Below are 19,945 nucleotides of genomic sequence, written 5' to 3' on the forward strand. Positions count from 1 at the left end.
AAGTATTTAGATCATACATGGTAAACAAATCTGGAACAAGTTCTTTCACTGGTATATGACAGAACAAAATAATCAGCATGGAACTGGCTGGGTGGGGTGCAGTTTTCAAATCATGTGGGTGAGTCACCTTGTATTTGCTAATTTGTAGAAGGTAACTGGATGTTATCAATAGTTTTTTCTTTGTTACTAAAAATAAGTGCAAAAGCTTGTTACTGTCTCAGATTAATTCTCAGTTTAAACTTGTAGAGGGTAGCATCGTTTTGTATCAATTCTTTCACCTCTTGTATTGATATGAGTATCAACATGAAAAAATTATTGATACCTCAATATATCAATAATCATTTCACCCCTATTGATTATCCACCCCAAACTGCAAATAAGGGAAGGAAGGTTCATGTTGTGAACCAAAACCATGCTTGCCAAAAGATTTTGAAGTGATTCATCCAGGAACACTGAATTCTAAATGGAGGATGTCCTGAACTCAGGGAAGTATCATAACATTTCAAGTCTGACTACATACTCGTTGCATTGCTCTGAAAAACTAAACCTGCGAAGAAGTAAAAATCCTGGAGTGGAAGTAACTAACCTGGAGTAGAACTAACCTGGAGTACCTGTAGCAGAACTAACCTGTAGCAGAAGTAACTAACCTGTAACAGAAATAAGTAACCTGTAGCAGAAACCAAACTAACCTGAAGCAGAAGTAGCTAACCTGGAACAGAAGCAACTAGCCTGTAGTACAAGCAATGAACCTGGAGTAGAACTAACCTGAAGTACCCGTGTGTAGGTGTGATTAGGATTTTTAACGTAGCTTTTAAAAAACATTCAGTCATATCACTACGATGTCTGCAGCGTAACAGTTTATGTGATGTCTAGCACCAGGACATCATACCACAGACACGTAGCATGATGTCCCACCCAGTCACATTATCCTGACACCAGGTCGTCCAGTCCTAACACTAACCTCTTAATGCTGAGTGCCAGGCGAGGCAATTGTTAGTACCATTTTTGTAAGTCTTTGGTATGACTCAGCCGGAGTTCGAACCCACGACCTCTGAAGTACCTGTAGTAGGAGCAACTAATGTGAAGCAGATATAACTAACTTGTAATAAAAGAGGCAAACCAAGATTAAAGTTAACTTGTAGAGGTAAAAGCATCGTTATCATTTTGTATCAATTCTTCACCTCTCATATTGACATGAGCATTGATATAAAAAAATATTGATACCTCAAAATATCAATAATCAATTTTTACCCCTATTGATTATCCACCTCAAACTGCAAATATGGGAAGGAAGGTTCTTCATGTTGTGAACCAGAACCATGCTTACCAAAAAAATTTGTTGTATGTCATCCATGAACAATGCCTTCTTGATGAAAGATGTGTTGAACTGAGAAGTACGCATGACATATGGTTGTAAATTCCCACTGAATAGGAAAGGATTATATTTAAAATAACTGTAGAATTATATATGGTTGTAAATTCCCACTGAACATGAAAGGATTGTATTTAAAATAACTATAGCTACTGTATCTTTGTGCAGTGACTATTCTCATTTATTTTTCAGTTGCTACACACCATCTAACAAATCATAAAGTTGCTGTGAAGATTTTGAACCGTCAGAAGATAAAGAATTTGGATGTCGTTGGGAAGATAAGAAAGGAGATTCAGAACCTTAAACTGTTCCGACACCCCCATATAATCAAGTTGTGAGTATTTAAGGTCATGTGTAGGGTTTTCATGCTGGATGTTTGGTATAATGACTTGACTTGGGTTAAAGTAGTGCAAAGCTAGTGAAAATAGGAAAAAGTGAGCATAGACATTCTAGATTTATAATGTTGAAATTACTGGTTGCCTTATTGTAAGGCCACTCCAGGTGCAGCAGGAAGGTGGCATCATAACAGGGATGGCCTTTGTAGTGGTGACTCACATGTGTAAGAGTAATTTCATGTGAAGTAAGAAAGTTGCATCTAGTTCTGAAACCTTGAATATTTTCATTTTAAAATCATATGCATGCTGTAAAATCAATGTGATACAGACTGTTACTAATGTTAATTTTAAAAAGAATACTGTGAATACTATCTGTATGTTCCTACAAGTCAAAATGGATGCAATACAAGCACCTAGATCAAATGACTGTTTTGATAATTTGTATATAATTTAGGTGCCACATGAGTTTGCTAATGAGTGAGAATCACACGATAATGAGGTGATCATGCATCTAATTGGCTGAACTAGAAAGCCATATTTCTCCTTCAGATATGTTACCCAATCATATTACATTAGGAATGTTAACCTACTACCTAGCAAATCCAGCTCTACTAAACAATGAAAATTATCTTTTTCTGTCCCGTAATCCATTGGATCAAATTGATAATACAACCACACTGTCGCATGTCAAGTTTGATTGCATACCTGTTGCATTGCTCTGAAAAACTAACCTTGAGAAGAAGTAACTATTCTGTAGTAGAAGTAACCAACCTGTAGTAATTAACCTGTAGTCTGAAGTAACTAGCCTGGAGTAGAAATAAGTATCTTCTAGTAGAAGTATCTTGTAGTAGAAGTAACTATCCTGTAGCAGAACTATCCTTAAGTAGAATTAATTAACCTGTAGTGGAAGTAGCTAACCTGGAGCATAAGTAACTAAGGCTAACAAAAATAATTATGTGTGTTGCCAGTAGGCCAACCCTCCCTGTTTCTCACTGCTGACCCTAGCAATTTTTCCCCCATGGTAAAAAAAATTCCCAAACCCGATTTGTGCATCTAACTGAGCCAGTTTTGCACAGTATACTGAAGTGTTTATTACATTATATATACTAATCATTACAATGTTAAAAAAACTACCTCTCAAACCTAATTCTAAAACCAGTGCAATAGGAAACACAATCTTTTTTCACTAACATGTAGCAGAAGTAACCTACCTGAGGAAGAACTAACCTGTAGTAGAACTAACTAACCTTGAGTAGAAGTTTAGAAGAAGCTAACCTGTAGTGCAATTAAATTGGAGTAGAAATAACTCACTTGTATATACATGCCAAGTCTCCCAGATTGTCCAGTAGTCTTTTGATTTTAGACATCTTTTGAACTATTGATTAGTCAACAAACATTCCCGGAAATAAAAAATCTGCCAATCATTTGTAATTCCAGTTAAAATAACATCTGACAAGCATAGGTACCTCTGACTAAAACAACATTCAACAGACTGTTTACAACTACTGTAATCTGTCAATCAAGTTGTTATTGACCAAACAACTAATCAAATCACAGCTTGTAACACACGTCGATTCATTTATAATTGTACACATGTAAGTTGTTTTACTCAATATTGAGTAATGTCTTGTATATAACTGACAAGTATAAAATGCTTTTGATCTGTTTGGAAATATAATAATTGTGGTATCATGTCAAAATGTATGCTAACAGAGTCAAAAGAAAATAAACCATCAGAAAAAAAGATATGTTAATGAGAAATCATCACATAAATTGCCTAAAATGATGCAAATAATGACAGCAACTCAGATGACATTTCTCCAACAAAGCCAAGCTGTTTCTTCAGGAGTGTGATGTCCTTCGATGGATAAGTTGCAGAAATGAAGATAGTTAAGGCCCTTGGTTACCTAAATGCTGAAACTGCGGATCCTGAGTGCTGTTTTGGCATGTTGAAGCAGAGGCACTGATTGTTGAGAAGGCTCTTTAAATATTTTTTGTGAGCACAAGAAAAGAACATAAAAAATTTACAAAGTTTAGTAACTATAATTTCCTTAGTTCTGGTATTATGTGCACTTTTGTGCTTAAATTTAAGATAAAAATGGTCTTATGCCAATCTCCCTGACTTGGACCCAATCTCCCTGGTTGTGAACAATGATCTCCCTGATTTGGTTCCAGAAAACTTGGCATGTATGCATGTAGAATAAATTAACTAACCTGTAGTACAAGTAACTAAGGTGTAGTAGAAGTTGAATAACTAACTTGCAGCGTAGTAACTAACCTGGAGTAAAAGTAACTAACCTGTAGTAGATGTAACTAACCTGTAGTAGAACTAATCTGGAGTAGAAGACCTGTGTTTGTACTAACTTTGCTACCTTCACAAGAAAAAAGTAAATTTTCTTCTGTAAAACGTTCACCTTCATGAGATCATTTGGAAGTTCCAACATGATGGTAGAACAACAAAAGTGGAGGTGGCGGGGGTGGGGGTGGATGATGAAATCTGGACACTCCCCGCCCTCGATGGCCTAAATCTGATAACAAGCAATAGTATGGCACCTAAAGTGGGTCACCATAGGGCATGGATGACAGTGTGACCAACCTGGCCAGCCTACAAAAATAGGGGTATGTGACCACTTGTAATTCATTTGGCCTGAAGAAAAAATGCCTTTTATAATTGAGAACTGGCCCTGCGATATAACAGTCATCTGTTATCTTCTACATTCCTCGATAGAGTTGTGGAGAGATAGAAGACTGCAATGAAAGCTAAAGAAGCAACTCTTGTGCCTCTTGCTTCCCTACCTTCTCAAAATGCCTCTTGCTTCCCTACCTCCTCAAACTGATGTCATAGTGCAAAAGCTGAAAATGAAGGGAGTGCAGTGGCATTTCCAGCTATCATAAATAATCATCAGATGCATGAAGTCATGCCGGAGGAAGTCAACACAACATTCTTGACCCGCTCTAACATGGAATAAAGTCTTGTCTTTGCACTTTATGCAAGACAACGTTCTTGGCTAACTTTGACATAGCAATTAAAGACTTGTCAGTGTACTTTATCTAGACAATGTATGGCTGCAGATATCTCAATATTTTAATTTTTATCAGTGGGGTGAGAAAATAACTGACTCACCATGCTCTTGCATTACCAGAAACGCAAATGGTGCAAGAGATGCCTGCTGATTTTTAACAACTGTAGCATGATTTTGAATCACAAGTGTCACCATTATTGTCTACATCCACAAAGGCAGTGAGTTTGTAGGTAGGATTAAATTGAAGGTGGACGAGGGCATACCTATGGAGACAAAGTCCTGTAGATTTCCTCTATAGCTGCAATGAACTAAATTCTGTCCATTCCATTATTGGATCATCATGATCTGACATATCTGTTTCCAACCCAGTCATCAACATGGGGACTGTTTACCTCCTCTACACCTCAAGACCAGGGAAACAGCCTTGAATGTAGCAATGATGATGAAGTATGATCAGCATGAATCATCACTCTACCTAAAGGATATGGCATCATTAGGGACTGCATTAGAATAGCGGTCCAGAGCTGCCTGGCTTAGTTGGATGGCTCCATAAATAATTCTGGTTTGCTAAGAATTTCATAGGAATGGTTGGTTTGGTCAATCGGTTGGCTGGCCACCTAGCAACGTGGTCCATTCTGCATACCGTTGCTGCTGAAAGACATCAACAGTAGAATGGCTAGTCTGAGATAACAGACTCCTTACTAGTGTAACTGTCTATGGCTACAGTTCTACAGATTGACCGGTTGGTCAGCTATCAGGATGGCGTATGAAAGATGGTACAGTAAAACCTGTTTTGAAAGATCACTACTATGTGAGACCACCTGTCTTGAAAGACCATATTCTCAATACACAGACTTATTGATTATATAGTGGTATGACCTGCTATGAGAGATCACCTGTCTTGAGAGACCATAACTTTCTGGCAGAAGGGGTGGTCTTTCAAGACAGGTTCTACTGTATAAGCTTTGCAGTTCAGCTGGATATTGTAGTTTGGTCAGATCAGCTGCCAACCAGCTCCATTAAATTGCAAATCTTTATGTCCAGCTTGTTTCTAAGTATTTTCATGCACAGATGGAGTAAATGAAATTTATACATGCTGTCATCTCACCAGCAGGGGACAAGTTTGACTGTAAACCCTCACACCTCATAGGGGTAGGTGATATTTTATTGCAAGCTATAATCTTCATGTCTCATAGGTGGGAGTAATATTTAATTGCAAGCACTGATCAAGCTGGATGGGCAATGGTCCTAATTGTTTGTGAGCTCTAAAGCCTCATTGGAGGGGCCCTAGGCTTATCACCAGTGGGATTACAGTATAAATGTTCATTTCTACTTGTCAACATAATGGTGACGACAAGCCTTTTGAGTCATCTGATCATATGTGATTCTAAAGCATGATTGGAATTACATGTGGTTTCTAGTGTTTACATGTCTGCAGTATGTACTGAAACTATTTCTGTCTGGAGAGGGTATCTTGAAATCACTCACAAGACCAATCAATGATTCTGCAAGTATCACATACAGAGTATGTTCTGGCACTGTTTTTGCATCTTCATGGAAGAGGTGGACAGCACATCTCTACATCACAAATAAGACTAATCAATGATTCAACTCCATTCATAGATACAGTAGAATTCACAGATATATATGTACAGACACTGTTTCTGCATCTTCATGGAGGATGGAGATCATCCTCCATGGTCATTTTACAAGGCACTGGACCAAGCATTTCTGTCCATCTTCCATGTCATTAAATCAATTACTCTTCTCTGTAATGAAGAAATGAAGAGAAACTGAACAAGTGCATACAAAAAATATTAAAATCTTAATGAATATAAAACAACTATTATTGAAACAACCTGGGTTTGTAATAATTTATAATTACAAACAACGAAAAATTTCACGTGAAACTGTATGTAACCAGTCATAATCACAGGTGACAGTGACAAAAGGGTCCAATTATAATTGCAAAGAGTAAAATAAATTCACTGACATTAACAAAACTTTTGTCTGCACAATATAAAACTAGTTTTATTTACCTTACCATGGAAAGAAAAAAAGTGAATCATTGAATTAAAATACAGAATAAATTGGATTCCTGGAGGTCCATGCTTACAGCATTAAGCGGAGAGGAAAATGGGCTATATCTGTGTATAAAGGTGGCCACCTAGTGGGTAAAAGAGACGTTAATCTGTAAGAGTTGTCTCCTTTTGTCTACATAATTAAAAATAAAAAGATAAACATTTTACCTTTATAGGAAGGCTGGATTCAGAAGCAGCAGAGAAAGATATCCTAATGTAGTTAATAATAATGTAATGAGATCAGGTAATTTAACTAATGGAAGACAGTACGGGCATCATGTTTTATGGATTGTCCTGCCCACTCAGTCTGGTGGATGTGGACAGTGAGACAGGGGATAAAGTGCCCACTATTACGAGTAGTGCTAGTCCACTCAGCATTGTGAATCCCCCCCATTAGTGGAAATACAATGTGACCCTGCTATAACACAAGTAGTTGGGGTCCACAGAACCCACTCATGTTACATAGCAAACATTTTACAACCAACCAAGTCAGTTAGCAGAAGAAAATGATGCATTTACCTAAAATATGGTGGGCTGGGGAAGGGGGCAGGTAATGACTGTGGGTGCAAAAATATGCTCTCCTGATTAAATGAAGTCAGTCTGAAAAACACTTGTATATTGACAACTTACATTTCTGCAGTACAATCCATAATCCGGTAAGTACTCTACTTGTATATAATAAATCCATGAATTCGAGTATAGATCAAATGTTATAAACTTCATGTATGGATCACATCCCATTAGAAAACACAAATAATTTATTAAAAAATGGTATTCCTCGTTTTGATCTATATCCGATTGCAACTTAACAATTTACTACAATTGTTGCATGTAGTTCAAGGCAATAGCCGTTTACATGCTTCATGTACATGCACTTAAATTGGCCTAGATTCTGTTTACATGCTTCATGTACAGCACACTTAAACTGGCCTAGATTCAGTTTACATGCTTCATGTACAGCACACTTAAATTGGCCTAGATTCTGTTTACATGCTTCATGTGCATGCACTTAAACTGGCCTAGATTCTGTTTACATGCTTCATGTGCATGCACTTAAACTGGCCTAGATTCTGTTTACATGCTTCATGTACAGCACACTTAAATTGGCCTAGATTCTGTTTACATGCTTCATGTGCATGCACTTAAACTGGCCTAGATTCTGTTTACATGCTTCATGTACATGCACTTAAACTGGCCTAGATTCTGTTTACATGCTTCATGTACAGACGCTTAAATTGGCCTAGATTCTGTTTACATGCTTCATGTGCATGCACTTAAACTGGCCTAGATTCTGTTTACATGCTTCATGTGCATGCACTTAAACTGGCTTAGATTCTGTTTACATGCTTCATGTACAGCACACTTAAACTGGCCTAGATTCTGTTTACATGCTACATGTACATGCACTTAAATTGGCCTAGATTTTGGTCACTGGATCATCTTGTCAAGGCTACCCAGAGGATGAGGCCATTGATAGGGAAATGAAAACTTTAACAAATTAAAAAGTTTAACAAAGTAATCTTTGCAAGATACCCCATTTTCAATTAACTTGATGGCCATATATATATATATGGTTTCAAAAGATTGGACATCTAATTTGTGTTTTTATGCCGCCATTGGTAGCGACTGTAAGCATATTTTTTCCCTCCAGAAATGAAACTTTCATGGCACAATAAAATAAATGTGTTCCTGTCACTTTGGAAAATGAAACAATCTATAAGATTCCATTGCTTTCATTTTAAGTTTGGTGCTTGCTTATTTGTTTTTATTGAAGATTGTAGTCAGCTTTCTTTGATGAAGAATGCATGTGTTATTGCAGTTACCGCTAAAGGACAGCTTCAGAGAACCAAAGAGATGTCTGTTTCTTATTGCAGTGGTAACATCAAATAACTGTAGAACATTAACAGAGACTGATATTTCTCTTTTCTGTTTGCTTTAAGTATTTATACAGAACAATTTTACTTACCATCCACATACAGAGGTCAGCAAAACATTTTTTCCTGAGTACATTTTAAAAACAAAAGGAATTGGCCATCGTTTGATTGATTGTAGCAGTTACATACCTTGCCTGCCTCAAAAATTGGTTGATTGTAGCTAGACAGACCAACACATAGATCTCTGTATTTTTTTGCTGTTGTTTCTTTTATTCCCATGACGTTTCTGGTGGTGGAGTAATGTTGCCTTCCACGCTTGCATCAAAATTTTTTATATTAAAAAAGGACAATACATTATGAATGCACAGGTGTTCTGTTTTGTTCAGATAGAGATTACTACAGAAAATATGAGTGTTCTGGTGTTCTGAAGGATTTAATTCTATGAGAGGAAAGAAGTGTAATTTTACTTACCATCCACATACAGAGGTTAGTCAAAATAAATATATTAATTACCAGCAAGCAGCCAATAATCTGACACTATTTCATCCGAAAGATCCATTATGAAATAACATGTGCCTCATGTGGTTAATCTCTGCTACCAGAAATGTTATAAAAAAAAGAAAATGTGATGAGATCTCCCGACATACATTACTCAGGCGAGATGTCAGAATAAGCTGATTATGATAAAACAATGCACTGTTAAGATGGTTTGTTAATATGAACAAAGAATTTTTTTAATCATGCAATAGATAAATTCCAGTGCATTTTATATCAAGTTTGCTGCTTCTTTTCATGATGCCTCTGAATTTCTTCACTCAAAACCCAAGGTTGTATATACAAGTTTAAGCAGTCAAAAATATCGGGGAAAATAATTGCCAGATGGCATATTTTGTCACCAGTAAGAAATATAAACCACAATTTGGCGACACTGGCAAAGACTAGTGTGATCCCTGAATACACATTTTACACATTACTTTTCGTACTTTTAAGAAGAAAAAACATTTTTTTTTCAAGTACGAGAAAAATACATATATATGATATTGCAGGAGCCATCCCATGATCATCTTATATTAGAATTCATACACGATCTCTTCCCCAAAAACGTTTTACATGTTACTTTTTGAACTTTTGAGAAAGAAAAAAATTTGTGTGTGAGAAAAATACATGTATACATGTATGAAATTTTGGGAGCCATGCCACAACTGTGTTATATCTGAATTCATGTTATAACAGAGTGTGTTATAGTGGGGTCACACTGTACACTCAATCTAGTGGAAGTTTGTTATGGATTTTATTGAAGATGCAGTAGGTTTTATAGAACCCCTTGCCAATTCTATTGTAAACAAACAGATGGAAAAAACTCCAACACCATAAACCCAACCATGGCAGACGTCAGTTTCATGCCTTTTTACCTGTACAAACTACACCACTCCCTTGATAACTCCCACACTGATAACTCGCAATCCCGCTTATAATGCAGAGTCAGGCATGGATCCCATTTTTTAAACAGAATGTGATTAGAACAAGTATTCAGTCATTAACCAGCTCAGTTCCCAACCCCATTGTTTTCTTGATGTCTAGTGGGGATGGCATCACTTTTTATTTTCTTGAAGTTCCCCTGGTAACTTGCGTCCTTGCTTATAGTGTGGTCTATGTTTTTGGAACCCACTCACTGTGCATGAGTAATTACTGAGGGAGAGGTGCATACAGTGGTAAACATTTGTTTGTGTCATAATTCATTATAAAGTTTATTCTACAAGAAAAACTTGATATCAGATATCAAAATAAAAAAATACACTAGCTATGTTTCAAAAGGTAATTTTGGCACAGTGCCCTTAAACTTTGAAAAAATCTTTGTTGATGAGTGAGTACAACAATTTTTCACGGCACAGAATTCAAATGTACGTTATACTGACTGTTGCAATGTATCAGTAGCCATTCATGTCATGAACGAAGTAATTTCAATTTAAAGAAGTTTCTTTTCATCCTGACTTCTTAAAAAATGACTACATACATCACCAAGCACTGCCAGAGAAGTTACATTCTTACTTTTAATTCAGTCACTTTGCATACTACTGCAGTTTCCTGTCTCAAGTCAAAAGATGTCAGTCAGGACAGATCCTACATGTACATGTTAAATGTTGCGCTTCAGTATTTCAAAATGTACATTAAAGCTAATTTCTCAGTGGCTGTTCATGCCATAAACCAACTAATTTGTATGAAAAATGTTACTTTCTTTGTCACTTTTTCAGAAATCTATCTTCAATCACCAACCGAGAAGTGACATTTTACTTTGAAGCCAGCAAATACACTCATTAACTATGATCAGTCAGGATGGTACAGAGCTTCAAAATTATGTTTTAGCACCGATGTTTCAAAATAGTTACTTCTGAATGAAAATGTTTTTTTTTGTGAAAAACAAGAATTCTTGACTTATAATATTCACTGAGAAAAATGTGGTTAAGTTGTGATATTTTCAGGTAAAATAGGTTTCGAGTGGTTACTATAAAAGAAATCATATACAATTGTTTTGATCCCTTTAATCATTCAATGAAGAGCATAAAATATACATCTATCCAAGCAGCACAAATCTATGACATGTTTAACAAAGCTCTATCACATTACAGGCTTTTTTATATTAAAAAACTGCATCTTTCTGTGAAATAAAATGGGTTTCAAATATGAGAGAGAGATTATGAACCATGACTTTTGATCATTGTTACCCATAGCTTCTTATCACCAGCATGGAGAAAGGCATCAATACTTAAAGAGTATGCATTTTTTAAATGTGCAAAATTTATCTTGATTTTGGAATGCTATACTGAAATTTTTTAGTGTGCTGTGTATATTTTTTACTGTGTGGGAACATGTTAAGCAAATAATTTAACACTGATTGTCAGAATGAAACCCTCTAATACTTACATGTCATTTTTTATTTTGGTTTGTTTAACAGCAGAATATATATATATATATATATATATATATATATATATATATATATATATATATATATATATATATAATGCAGAGACACCAACAGGTAAGTTCCATGTGAAGTGGTGGATGTCCACGGTTATGTAATTATATTGCTGTGACTTGACTTTGAGTTGTGGTAATAAATTCCATCCAAGGACAAGAGTCCATGATGTGGGCAAGCCACAGTGATGACTATGTTATATTCATGATAGATGCAGCGTGAAAAGGAATAAGATCCACTGTAGGAATGTAGAGTTTCCATAAAACACAATGCATGTACTGTATTGGTGTAGAAATACCTAGGTTTAAAGTTCAGCTGATTATATTGGTGCACATTTTTTTGTACTAGTTTTCAAAATCTGGAACCACAGGCCCAAAACAGGGTGCACACTAAACATGTGAGACCATGTATTTCAAACAATGAATACATTAAGTAAATTTCCAGTTCTAATATGACTAAACTACAACAGTGAAAGCATAGCATTACCACAACTAACTGATGCCAATGACAACAAATATTCACATGTAATTAAAAATTGCATTTCGTGCAACATTTAACAAAAGAGAACACAGTTAACTTACTTACCTAAAACTAAAGTAGGCCAATTTTCTAATCTAGCACACAATCCTTTCAAAAATATCTGGTGCAAAAATAGCAAAGTTTCACTGAAAAAAAGAAAAGTGTAACAAATATAATTTTTGTTCCATTTGTTATTGAATATATTTCTAAGCAAACTTTACTATCTGATAATAATTATGTTTAATACTTAAGAAAAATTTCTTCAGATGTAAATTTTTCTCTGTATTTTGTGCCATTAGCTTTACTCTTCCTCTCATGCAATGTTAACAGGGGCGTAACTAAAATATGAATTAAGCCAAGATTCTATGAGTTAGCTCCCCTAACATCCCCTTTCCTCATGCAAGATTGGTGATGCAATGTAAGAAGGTTTCTTTTTCCTAAGACAGAAGTAATGGATTTGGAACAATATTCAATATAAAGATTATTTTGAGCAGAAAAAGGTAATCAACACATAACATATATTACCTGTAAAAACAGGGACATACATTGGGGGTGAAAAAAATACATGTACAGAACACTGCTGTAAAGATGTAACAAGCCATGAAGCATTTTGTAAATATTTTTTGACTCCTCCAACATTTTCGAAGTTTAAGAAAAATCAGAGTTTATTTATCCTTTATTTTTTCTACAGAGAAATTTTATTTTATTTTTTCATGAAAATTTTGCAAATATTCACTCTTTAATAAAAAAAACAATTCAGTTGAAAAATCAAAGGAAAATTATGATCAATACTTTTATCCAAAAATATTTGTGAAATATAACAAATGTAACAAATATAACAAATGTAACAAAATTGGTGTCTGAACAGATAAATAGTGTTTCAAATGACAAGGACCAGTACAAATGTCCAAAGTTAACTGAAAATTCCAAACAATCAAGAAAATATTAGGAATGATATTCTTTATTCTATAACCCTTTACCTCATACAATCATCTTTGGACGCCTCTACTCCATTCGCATGGAAGTGCCTTTTGACGCCTCTGCAAGATTCGCATAGAAGCGCCTTTTGACGCCTGCTGTAAACAGCAGCCATTTTGAGATAGTTTTCGTAGCGCCACCTTCGGGGAAAACCCCCCTATTACATACTACATTCATTTCTACGAATGACAATTACGTCAGATCACGTGGTCGCTATTCATGCACTGGTCGATATCTGCTATTTAAAGTAACTGGGTCGTAATCTCCACTCTCCAAAATGGCAGCCGCGGATTTCATTCAGTACGTACGAAGTTTTCACGATTAGAATAACAACCACGAAAGATTCAATAAATTAGGTAAAGGCTCTGATATTAATGTAGGCAGCAATTAGTTTTTATAAATTATCAAATTCAGATGACTTAGTGATATAAACGCACACGAAAACCTTGTAAATTTCGAGTATCGGAAATGGCAACTACGGTTGGTCACGCGGCCTCACTGACATGACGGTGAACGAGTTCTCTCAAGATTTTAAAGCACATAAAAAAATTCTTCTGTGGAAAATAATTACACAGCTATAACAATCGGACATTACTCTTAAATTTTTCCACATATAATATATGTGTACCAAAAATGTAAAATGGTTAAAATTGTTGTTAATAACATACACTAAATTGCTTAACAGTTCACAGGCAGGATTTCATTCAGTACGTACGAAGTTTTCACGAGTAGAATCTCAGCCACGAAAGATTCAATAACTTTGGTAAAGGCTATGATATTTATGTAAGCAGCAATTAGTTTTTATTGATTATCAAATTCAGATGACTTAGTGATGTAGACGCAGATGAAAAACGTGTAAATTTTGAGTATGGGAAATGGCAGCTACGGTCGGTCACGCGGCCTCACTGACATGACGGTGAATGAGTTCTCTCTCAATTTTAAAGCACATTAAATATTCTTCTGTGAAAAATAATTACACAGCTATAACAATCGGACTTTACTCTTCAATTTTTCCATATATGATAGATGTCTACCTTAAACGTAAAATGGTTAAAACTGCTGTTAAACGTAACACCACTACATTGCTTAACAATTCACAGGCATGCCTATGCGGATGCGGTCTGCTAGGTAACAGGTGTTCTATTTATAGCGTGCTGCACTTTGTCACTATGCTCTATGAGGTAAAGGGTTAAGTAACAAAACAATCAATCAACAGTCAAATAAAATGTCTTGCAGCAAAAAAATTCAATAATTATCAGAATACAAATTTCTGGAATTTGAAGCATGTAATATAAAGAAAATTAGGTTTTCTACTGATAAACTGCTTGTTTTAGGTTTCCAAACAAAACTGATCAATTGTAATAAACAGACAATTTTCAAATTTTATGGAAATCATAACTGAAAAGTACTCTCAAGTTATGTGAACAATATCAAGAAAAACTGCAAATGCTAGTTTCTTTTCTAATTCATCAATCATCACCAGTTTATTTTTTTAAATAACCAGTTAATGAAATCTGAGACTGACAGACAAAAATACTAAAATTATGCAAACCCCTTGATCATCAATTTGCTTTCAACATGGAAACCCAACTGACCAGTATGCTTAAGTAGGCAATAATTGCACATCATAGTTACAAGCATTTTGAATGCCACATGACCACAAGTTCATAATCTTGTACATCGTAGCAGAGAGCAGTACAATCTGCTCTCATACAGGTGACACTCAATTTATGCTAGGGATGATTCCATCCGAAATCACAATAATTGGCATCTCTCTTAATGACGAAATTGAAAATTTAATACACAAAAATACAATGCACAAGTTGAGACCATAGGTATTTCTGCTTTGTCCTTGTATGCTGATAGGTTCTTCTTCCTTTTATGTTGTTGTTGTTTCCGGCCTAATGCCAATTCTCAGTGAAAGATAGATTACATAAGGTGGCCAGCAGAACTGATAAAGGCAGAACCCAGGAAAGCCCAGGTAAGAACCAATGACCCATGGGAAGCTCCTGGCAAGCTTTTTCACATACAGTGGTCCCCCTTCTTGAATGGCCCCCCGACCAGCGGCCACCCGCTTCTTATGGCCAGAATTCCTTGGCACCGATGAGTTTATGTTCAAAAGTACCCCTCACAAATGGCCACCCCTCTAAAGTGATCAGCGGCTAGCATATTAGTACAAAAAATGTAAAATGTTCCCCTCACAATCAACCACTTTTTTTTCCAAATGTGTCCAGAACCAATAATTAATTTATATCGTAAGGTAAGTAATCAGATTATCTCTACTGTCGCTACCTGTCTCCCAATGTCAGGTTCCCGTTACTGAAAGAAGTGTTGGCTAATGTACATGTAACACTAAGATAATTAATTTATATCGTAAGGTAAGTAATCAGATTATCTCGACCGTTGATACCAGTCTCCTGACATCAGGCTCCAGTTACTGAAAGAAGTGTTGGCTAATGTACATGTAACACTAAGATAATTTATATCGCAAGGTAAGTAATCAGATTATCTCTACCATCGGTACCTGTCTCCCAATGTCAGGTTCCCGTTACTGAAAGAAGTGTCGACTAAAGTACATGTAACACTAAGATTAATATTATATCATTATCAATAAAAGATGATGTTTACAGAAAAGGGGCTCAATAATGTTATGATAGCATTTTGGGCTTCACACATCTGTTGAGTTCTTCTCTTGGATGATTACAACCGGATGTAATTGTCAAGATCATAACATGGTCAGCATAGGCTAAATATAGATTTTGTGGATTTACACACAGAGAAATTAACCTTGAACAAAACATGGTACCAGACAAAGACCGAAAAATCACTTGACAATACATCTATCGTTTCCTTTATGAAGAAGGTATTTCATCCACTCTACAAAAGCTTCGTCTGCATAAATTGCATACAGTCTGCAACATCCAAATAAATCATTACCAACCATTAACATGTCATCATGTAAATGGAAACGTATTACTTTAGAAGAAAGTCAGTTATTCTACTTGACAACATGGGGGGAGCTGGATTTGCAGAACAATTTTATGTAGAAAACACTCAAATAAAACAATGTTATGCAAAAAGAGATTATTCAGCAGCAGTGGAGAAATGGAGACAATGAAAATAGAATTATGTATGTATATACCAAGATTTAAATGATGTTTTTGAATGGTTTTGCAATGTGCATGACAACAATACCTGCTTGCATATCATGCTTACATCAAGAATAAGAATTATTAATGTATATTCAGTTGAAATAAGTCTATTCTTAAGTCAAGAAGAACCTTCAATAATTAATGTTACTTTGAAACCAAGATATTAAATGAAGATATTGAATGTTTTTAAGCATGTAGCTTTCTCACTATGTACATTACATACACTTCTCACAAAAAATTTAGTTACCCTCTGGAAAGGCCACCCATCTCATAAGGCCACTTTCCCAGTGCAGAAGGGGTGGCCATTAAAGAGGGGCACCACTGTATCCACACTGGCCAAGCCCAAGACTTGAACCCACACGGATAGTGGTGACATGGCAGTGATCAGTAAAGGTTAGCCCTTTAGATCACGCAGCTACCAGAGGAGGCCTCCTTTCTTTTATGAGACTGATTCTCCAAAATGAGTCAGGTAACAACCAGTAAACTTACTCATATAACAGTGGTGGCATCTTATGCATCAGACTGTTTTCTGCTCAGAGATCAAATTGGTAATATATATAATTTACCTCTGCAAATATATCATTGTTTTAAGTAAGAGCATGTTTTTTTGTAATTAGTTGTAAAATTGTATAGAAAATGCTAGAAATGATGAATCATGCTGAGGTGACCAAAACTTTATAAACACAGCTCTGTAAATATAACAGGTATATCACTTTTAAGACCTCAAACATGAATTTTAAATTTGAAAATTGTTGCTAATAATAATGTTGCCAATAATAGAAAAGTGAGAATTGTCAATATCTACTATCTGCTTGAAAACATGAGTCCAAAATGTCAGAGACATTGTGACTTACTACCCTTTTCATACCTATTTAGGAATATGGAACTAACATCTTCATGTGTGATGGGAGGTTTCTTGGAACTCGCTGCCATTCTCATTGGTCTGAGGAAACAGGTCACAAGGGTAGATAACTGCCGATTGTACTCCTCTTCACATTCCACCATACTAAACACAATACTGTTCCGTTTCCGCATGCTCTCTGCATGAGGGGAATGAATGTACAACTCCACAATCTGTTTCCACCGACGCCGACATAACCAACCTCTAAAAAAACTCTGCACCTGTGAAAGCAAGAAAAACAAAATTAACAATTGATCTTTTTAAAATGTAAAACTGAATACATTGCTGACTACAAGTTACAAAAGCATCTTTTAAACTCATGAATTAGATGATAATCATGTACATGAAACTGGGTCAATGGCTGCCGAATGTCTGTAGTATTTATTCAAAACTAAATAATCTACATTTAAAGGGGCCTTTTCCTTCAAAACAGTTACCTTTACAATCCAGAATTCAATGTCTGTAAAATATTTATCACAGCAGTTTCCTATTCTGACATCCACCCCAAAGTTTCCGCCTCCTCTATTGAGCTCCTAAGGGTAAGTAGTGCCCCACATGATAATATTTACATGCCCAGTTGTTGTTTACATGGAAACAGAGTGTGGATATCAATCATTTTCAGCTTTAACCTGTGGACAAGTCCCTTGTAGGGGGAGGAAGGATAGATCCCAAAGCAAATGTAAGTTGCATGTATTAAAAAAATCTTCCATGCCAGGTAATTGTGTATAATGGTTATAGGTGGGTATCCAATCATCTTCCAAGTTAAAGATCTATGGTTCCAGAGCTGTACCCTGGGGTCAACATCATGAATAAATTTGTCTTTTCAGGCAGAGTAAATGTGGATCTGCATATGTATCAGTGATCCTAATGAAGTTGCTCCCACTGGACATTTTTTCAAATAATTAAATTGACAACAATATTTTGTGAAATTTAGCATTCAGTGGAGATTTGTTTTTGTTGTTGTTGTAGGGTTTAACACCATTTTTCAGCACAAGATAGGCTATACATGGCAGCCAGTATCAATGGTGGAGGAAGAACCTGGAAAAACCCGGGAAGAACCACTGATCCATGAGAAGCTACTGGCAAGCTTTCTCATGTTCCCACACTGGCCAAGTCCGACACTTGAACCCATGCAGACAGAGGTAAGATGGCAGTGATCCATAATGGTGAACTTTTTAGACCACTCAGCCACTCGGGGCCCCTCTATGGAGATATAACAAGTTGCGACAAAATGGACAAGTATCATATACCTAAATATTAAATGTACTGGAAAATATCAATTTTGGTTCTGGATTTGCTGCTACTTCAATATTAGTATTATATTTCCACAATTCACTGTTTAATTTCAAACTAATTATTTATAAAAATAATTATTTCTTTCAAAAGCAACATAGTCGATAGATTTTTAGTCAACTTTAATAATTGATTCCAATCTACTGTCTTCAAAAATTAATAACTGACAAATAAGCAAACTTACTACCTCAAAAATATGTAACACCTAATTGTATGGCATTTACGTTAATGTCAGATGGTGAAATGTCATTTCATCATGTTAACTAGTATGTCTTGAAGGCTGATAAAAGCTAGCCTGTTGTTGCTAGTATATTTGTTTCTTAATTCTGGCCTAGGCTTCACATATTTTGTTCTGAAGTGTGATGGCCTGATACTCCTCAACATGATAATACTTAAAACTAATTCTCATATTATTAGTAGATGGAACAAATTACTCTTTAAATGTGCCATTTAATGTCATTCTTAACAATGCATGGCACAATTAATTGTTGTAGATGGATATGTATACTTGTATGCATGATATATATGTTCTTTTATGTTTACAATGTTTTTACTTTATAATTATATTTTAATTTAGAGGTATGGACTTTGTAGTCTAAAATAAAGAATTATTATCTTATCTCTAAAACCACATGGTGGGAGGGACTGATGTATAGAAAAGGTCTTTGGACAATCGTTCAATTACAGGGTTTTGATAAGTCCAGGAGACAGGCTTTCACATCTGTATTTTCTTGTGCTTTGTGGCTATAGAGTGTATAAACAACTGTGAAATTATATTAAATATCTGGAAATCAACACTGATTAAACTAGACCTAGTCACATTTGAATTATGCTAAGTCAGCAACACCCACCATTACTGATTGTCCAACAACGAAACAATTTGTAAGCTAGACCTAATGACCTTTGAACTTTATGTCATTACAGTGTCTGTTGCACAGTTTAATGAATAAACAAATCAAAGAATTTGATATAACAATATTTGGTATTCTATGACCATTGTCCCTCTGGATATACTATGTGCCAGTGTCTGGCAAATAGTGATTTTAGGATCCGTGATATATAATTAACTCAGGGATGATTCCAACAGGAGCATAATTAGTAAAAGGAGGAGTAGTAATATAGGCAGCAGTAGTTGTAGTAATGGAAGAAAAAGGAGCAGGAGCAGCAGCAGGAAGAGAAGAAGAAGTAGGAGATGTCACAGGAGTAGTAGTAGTAGTAATAGAAATAGGATGAAGAAGAGGAGGAGGAGTTGAAGGTGGATTAGCACATGGAGTAACTAGTCATCAGAGGAGTAGTCATAGTAGGAGTAGTAGTAGTAGAAAGAAGAGGAGTTGTTATAGGAAGAGTAGTAGCATGGGGAGTAGTAGCAATCGGTGTAGTAGTAGGAGGAGGAGTAGTAGGAAGAGGAGGATAATTACAGGAATAGTAGCAAGGGGAGTA

Source organism: Sinohyriopsis cumingii, chromosome 4, assembly GCF_028554795.1.
Source record: "Sinohyriopsis cumingii isolate HCF-2022 chromosome 4, ASM2855479v2, whole genome shotgun sequence".
Classification (NCBI taxonomy): Eukaryota; Metazoa; Mollusca; class Bivalvia; order Unionida; family Unionidae; genus Sinohyriopsis; species Sinohyriopsis cumingii.